Below are 7,208 nucleotides of genomic sequence, written 5' to 3' on the forward strand. Positions count from 1 at the left end.
ATATATATATATATATATATATATATATATATATATATATATATATATATATATATATATATATATATGTATGTAGCGAATCAGAATAGGAAATGAGGGGCTCGTTGAAAATAACACAGAAATAAGAGTTGGCAGTCAAGAAAACCTCGGAAACCAAAGGGGAGGGATGTGGCAGGTCATTGAAACAGATAAAGAATTTGGAAAGAAAGAAAGAAAGTGAAAAAAAAATGCACGCCGCCAGGTGGGATCTGAACCCACGACCTCCAGAATACCGGTCTGGTGCGATAACCACTACGCTACCTGCGGGGCGATTTTCCCCTCCACTTTCTGGGGTATTTATGTTAAGGCATTTTTGTTTCCTGTGCTTGGGGGTGTTAGCCAGCGCCACTCGGACTACTCGGGGTGAAGGGGACCTGTCAAGAATGGTCGACCATCGACCACTCTTGACATGTCTACGACATGTCAAGAGTGGTCGACCAGCGTTGAACCCTCTTAAGCTTCCTATGGCACCAAGACTGCCACTTTCTTTCTTTCTTTCCCAATTCTTTATCTGTTTCAATGACTTACCACATCCTTCCCTTTGCTTTCCGAGGTTTTCTTGACTGCCAACTCTTATTTCTGTGTTATATATATATATATAGATATATATATATATATATATATATATATATATATATATATATATATATGTATATATATTTATATATATATATATATATATATTTATATATATTGTAATATTGCCTTGAAAGCGGAGAGTAGGAGGGGCACTCAGAAGTGGCAAGCGGATAAGTGTTCCAGCCGGCAGTATATCTCGAGCACTTCACGAGCTTCACGCCGATGGCGATACCGCTGCGGTGGCTCACCGTGCTGCCTCGTCGTCATCTGCACAATTCAAGTGGTCAATCTCCTTGAGTGGCGTACGCCAATCACAATGACATTGCTGACGGTTGTTGTGGCCGCGTAAATTATCAGTTGCTCGGTAGTGCTCGCATGGTGGCTGCGCGCCACTTGCTCGTCTTTCGCACTACAATATATATATATATATATATATATATATATATATATATATATATATATATATATATATATATATATATATTATATATATATATATATATATATATATATATATATATATATATACTTTCTTTCTTTCCGAATTCTTTATCTGTTTCAATGACCTACCACATCCTCCCCTTTGCTTTCCGAGGTTTTCTTGACTGCCAACTCTTATTTCTGTGTTATTTTCAACGAGCCCCTCATTTCCTATTCTGATTCGCTACATACATAGCGAGGGCCTCTGTTCTGGCAGTCTTGGTGCCATAGGAAGCTTAAGAGGGTTCAACGCTGGTGGACCACTCTGGACATGCCATAGACACTCGAGTCACGGCCAGGGGGTTAAAAAGAAGATCCCCTTCACCCCGAGTAGTCCGAGTGGCGCTGGCTACCACCCCCAAGCACAGGAAACAAAAATACCTAAACATAAATACCCCAAAAAAGTGGAGGGGAAAATCACCCCGCCGGTAGCGTAGTGGTTATCGCACCACACCGGCATTCTGGAGGTCGTGGGTTCGGATCCCACCTGGCGGGCATTTCTTCTCCAGTTTCTTTCTTTCTTTCCAAATTCTTTACCTGTTTCTATGACTTACCACATCAGTGTCAGTTCTAGTTGTCAGTTCTAGAAAGCTGTCAGTCCGGGCACATCAGTCAGTCACTGCACTCCGGGCTACAGCCGCTGCGTGAGGCCGGTCGTCTGCAGGTAATGGAGCAGATAGGCGAAGACTTCCCGTTGGGTGGCCGCAGGCCCCTTCGGGAAGAGAAGGTCCTCCATGCCGGCACTGGGAAGACCTCGACGCTGGAGCGCTCAATGGAGCTCTGCTCTCGGGCCCGCGTGGGGGGGGGGGTGGTGGGGGGTGGGGGGGGGGCAGAAGTAGAGTAGGTGCTCCAGCGGCTCTGGTTCCGGACGCGTATTCGGGTTTCGGCGATGAATCGCCCACGAAAGGGAGAAGAGGAGGAGTGCGAGAGGGAAAGGCGAAGGGTTGCGGCGCTGTTCTGCTGGTGTACACACTCCCCGAAGCGTGCGCTCTTTTCACGCACTTGCACGAGGTCGCGGGTTCGACTCCCGGCGGCGGCGGCCGCTTTCTGATGGAGGCGAAAAGCAAAAACGCCAGTGTGTACGAGATTTTGGCGCACGTCAAAGATCCCCAGGTGGTCAAAATTAATCCGGAGCCCTCCACTACGGCGCGCCTCATCGCCGGCGTTGCGTCGGCGCGTTAAACCCTACAATCAATCAGTCAATCTTTTCACGCACTTGCGCGAAGCGGCAAGTGTTTCAATTGCGCGTTGGATTAGTCTTCTGGGACGGCTGCGCTGCGATTCAACCGCACTCCTGGATCTAGATATTTTAACGAAGTTAAAAGTGCTTCAACCGTGCCTGTGTTGGATTTCGCGTCCCCTTGTCATGCCCGCCGCTGTGCATTTCGAAGTGCCTCAAACGGGTCGTTTGATTGTTTTACGGTGCAAGTGTTCTAGGTAATATTACCTAAATACTTTGTCATCCGTGCTGTTTTGCAATCGCAGTGTAGCGTTCGCAAATCGTCGCGTAGATTGAACGGTTGCTACGCAAGCGTGCATCCACCGTTCACCCTAGTGATCGGCCGCCGCTGTGAAAGTCGTCAACCTTTATTATGAATGAAGCCTCGAGTGTGACAACTAGAAATTTAGCTTAATGCCCCATAAAGTTGGGAAGTCATGCGGGGAATACGCGATAAGTATATTCGCTTGCCGCCCACCTTGAACATGTTCGTACTCCGATTTTCTGACTTGATTGTTTTCAACCTTGGCACGAAGGTTGCCCTTTGTGCCCCTGCTTTTTCTGCGGCGGTACAAACAAACGGGTTGCTTGTTTTTTTTCCTTTATCGTATCTAGCGCTCCGCCCAGACGAAACGGCAGTTGGCTCTAAAGTTTTGCGCAGACAGAATTAAAACTGGCAAATACTCCTGCTCTGAACTTCGCCTCTTAGATTTAGACACGCAGGAGTACCTTTGCACCGGCTCCTCTTCGCGATCGTGTGTTCACGGGTCTTTTTCTTTTTTGCTTGCAAGCCCCAATGGTGCTAGAACCATTTATTTGCGAGTTGGACTATGAAGCCTCCACTGAGAACGACTTGCTTTACGTTTGTCCACACACTGACCAAAACAAGCTACAAGGGGTTTTGATATCTAGCATTAATACGCTGGAGCATGCTTCAAGGAATGTTATCAAAAAAGAACTTAAGTTTACAGCAAGTACAGGTTCTCGAATTGACTGAAAAACTGAAACATAACATTAAGCCTTATCAATCTTTACCGAGTATGTTTGTGCTAGTTCCTGATCAATTGCTAAAAAAGGAACCCGCAACACATGCTAATGAACTGATCATAAAAAGTGACGTATTGAATAGTAAATCTGGCTGCTGAAAACAATTTTTTAATAAAACTACAGATTTGAATATAGATTACATGTTGCAATCTATGGGCATATGAAACAGCAGAAACCAAGTCCCAATGCTTGAAAATTCTTTACTAAATGCTTTATAACCTCAAATATACATAACAAATTTTACGTGCCCATCACGGTTTGTGCCAGGAACATCTTGGCTCAGAACTTTCCACAATTTTGCAGTCAGCACCTGCAACACCAAAAGCAACAAATAAACGCTTCCTTTTGCAACCACACCACAAACGTCAAGTGAATCTAAATTCAAAATTGATGGCGTATTTCCTTCCATATATGGCTACATTATTATGTACGCAAAAATTAGTTTAGCCTGCTTTTGAACTATTCTGACTCTTTATTCTGAATGTTTTTCTACGTGACACCAGAGATCCTTTGCTGACGCAGTCTTGTGTCTAAAACCTGCTTCAGCCCCTTCACACCAAACGGTATTTTTTACTTTCTTGAGAATTTGTACAAGGCCAAATAATGGCTTACACTAGTAGGATTTAAGTTCTTAGCTAGACTGCTTTGATCTCTGATCTCATTAACAAACTGCACTGTCTTTCCCAATAGCTAACCGGGTGCTTACAGTGTATCTGACAGAACAGCTGTCACACAATGGCCATTCTGGACATTGTTACAACTGGGTCAGCTTATCAGTAAGGAATTACATGAGGGGGCACTAGGCTGAGCCCAGGTGATCACACCACTGCTGCTAAGCCAAAGTTGAAAGAGATTCTATTTTGGGGGTTGAAGGTGCCGAAGCGACTCTCAGGCTCTGAAGTGTGACACAGAGCTAAGTTCCGGGTTAATCCTGACATTTGGGTATCTTAACTCGCAGTGAAATCTCAACACACGGGCGTTTTAGATCTTTTGCCTTCACTAAATAAAGAAAAAAGGAAAAGAAAAAGAAGTCCTTGGGCTCATCTGCACAATGCTTTAGGAACTGCGGTTGGCGCTCAGGCATAAGTTGGAGCCATTACTTGACTAGGCACAAATCCTCAAGAGTTGAAAACTGATTTCAGCGCAAAGCGGCAAAACAGCGCTTTATTAAAAACAAGAGAAGTGGGAAACACCTTATTGCAACACTCGCTAAAGAATTACCTCTTTGAATAAACACAGTGTTACTTTGTAAATCGTCAATACCTGGATAGAATATCCTTCATGCACAAGTATACTAAGTTGCTGCTTTAGACCAATAACGGTGGCCAGAAGACAGGCTGCTGCCTTGCACGCCTTGTACTTGCTGCTTCACCTTAATATTACCATAAGTTAGGAGCCAAGTATGTAAAACACCCATCTGTTTGATGCCCTGAACGTGTCATGTAGGTGTTGTAGTGTAGTAATCCTCATTGGACGACGAGAACGAATGCGAATTAAATGACTCACGAGCGAAAAATGACTGTCTGGCCTGCACGAGTGGCCAGTGTGAACCGCTGTTAAAGGAAGTTAAGGTTCTCCGCAGGTCCAGTGACACGAAGGCACGGAAAATTTTAGAGGCCTACCATATAAGAAAGAAGGGAGAAGGATGCGTGAGTGACACATCGGTGTTTATTCATAAACCAGAGATTGCATATATTGACCTGTGTCTGTAGCGTTCTGATAGAGCTGCCTTTAAAGATTGCATTAATTGTAGAAATGCGCATGTGTGACCAGATAATAGTGTACTTATATTTGTATGATCTGTCGAATAAAGTTTAGTTGAGAGTTTGAGCTCGTCCCGTCCTTCTTGTCTGTGGTGTCTTTTTCGCGCAAAGCCCGTGTTTATTCACCAAGATGCACCAACTCGCCCTACAACAAGTTCTTCTAGGCGTAACCAAAGTTGATCAGTTCGCGACTCTGGCACCGCTTTACCATTGAGCCAATGCTGTGAACTTGTTTGTAAATAACCTGTAACTCTCCGCGCCACGTAACAGCATTGATAGTGGTTGCGGACTGAAGTAGCGTAGAAAACCGGGCTAGTTGGTGCAGAATAATCTTCACAGCGCACAAATAACGGGACAAAAGGGAGGACAACACTGGGCAAGCGCTGAAGCGAAACTAAATTTTTACTGAAGGGACAAATATAAAGCTTTTGAAGGTAGAAAACAAAGATAAAAACATGACACATGAAACCACTAAATGCAACTGTACAGGCGAACACTTTTAAGTACCGCTCTCTTCAAGATACGCCAATTCTGCATCTAAAAGTGCCAAAGACCAGCGCTACACACGAGTCAAACATTTCTGGAATTTTATGCGCTTCCACTACTTCCCTCGCCTTTTGGTCATCGTGCCAGAACAGTACCATTGTATCATAAAGGAAAAGCGTACAACCACAATCTTTGCAATGGGTGGAAAGATGGCCTGAAGGCACTCCCTTAAAAGTGAACTGCCATGCTCCCACAAATGAACATTTAGGCAGCGGCCCGTTTGGCCAACATAAAAGCGACCACAATTGAAAGGAATGCAATAAACGACATTTAATCTACAAGGAACAAACTGTTTCTCATCTTTTACACCACAGCTCTTTGCTCGGCCCTTATTACTAATATTTTTTTCGATGGCGGGAAAGATGCAGTTTAACTTAATTTTGGCTGAAAATACCCCATTGATGTTATATCTGTTCCCCACTTTTTTCAAGCGGTGTGATACATTGTGCAGGTACGAGATTACAACGACCTTTTCCTTTTTTTCCTTCACAACATCACAAGCAGGAGACAAGTTTTTCTTCACCAAATCCAAACACTGAAGACAGGCTGACCCAATGACTCCGTCACCGTAGCCAGCATTTTTAGGTCTACCTAACTCTTCACCAAAGCTAGGCTTAATTTGGTGAAAACAAGACTTGATGATGGCCGACCTGAGGCAGTTGACAACAATCCCATATTTTACAATCTTAGAACGTTCTGATGAAGAGTTCAGTAAAGGCTTCTTCGATCGCGGGCTATAGAGCCAACGTACATGATTCTGCTCAAATTTTAACAACAGGTCCCAAAAATGGATTTTTTCTTTCTTTTAGAGCCTTGCCCGTTAAAGGTCAGCCCAAATGTGCGATGTTTGAGTGCTTTTAAAATGTCTTCCATTTTTCTTGTAGGGTCATAGTTTCAGCAAAATACTAGGTAATCATCAACATACCTGAAAGTTTTAATTGCCAAACCCTCCCAGTCACGTTCCAATATACGGTCAACATGAGCCAAGAAAATGTCACTAACAAGGTGAGGAACTTTCGAACCACTACAAATTCCAGATCCCTGTACATAAGACACTGTCACACCATCCTACAACAGTTGATTACAAGTAGAAACGCAGAAGCTCCTAAAAGAGTTTCACAGAAATCCCGCAACTTTGCATAAACTTAACCTTGTCGTTGTAGACACATTCTTTCACAGAGACCAAAACTTGTTCATGCGGAAGGGAGTAGAAAAAGGTTTTCAACACCAATGCCGAAAGCAGAGCACCGGCCTGGATTACTGTGCGCATGCGCCCAGTAACCTCATTTGTGCGCTGTGAAGATGGCCCTTTTGCTCGCAACATCTGCTACCGCAAACACGGAGCTGCGCAGTGGACACCAGGGCGGCACTAAAATTTTGGCACTCGACGGAGCCCTCTGGCCGGCTACGCCACTTATGGTCGTCTCCCATCCCTGCGACCGCAGCACCTTCTGCGTAACTGATGGCACTGACGTTGATGACAGGATAAGCACCTACGAGTGTGTGAGCGCTCATAACAGATGGAACGCAACCTT

The 7,208-nt window shown here is 44.4% G+C and overlaps 1 non-coding gene across 1 annotated transcript; it reads left to right on the forward strand.

Annotated features, from left to right (window-relative positions):
* The first annotated feature begins 1,520 nt into the window (after positions 1 to 1,520).
* On the forward strand, positions 1,521 to 1,593 carry Trnaa-ggc (transfer RNA alanine (anticodon GGC)). The gene has a single exon. It is a non-coding gene; the product is annotated as a tRNA-Ala (tRNA).
* Positions 1,594 to 7,208: the final 5,615 nt, after the last annotated feature.

Source organism: Haemaphysalis longicornis, unplaced genomic scaffold (genome assembly GCF_048455015.1).
Source record: "Haemaphysalis longicornis isolate Haplotype H1 unplaced genomic scaffold, Haemaphysalis longicornis Haplotype H1 scaffold_1, whole genome shotgun sequence".
Classification (NCBI taxonomy): domain Eukaryota; kingdom Metazoa; phylum Arthropoda; class Arachnida; order Ixodida; family Ixodidae; genus Haemaphysalis; species Haemaphysalis longicornis.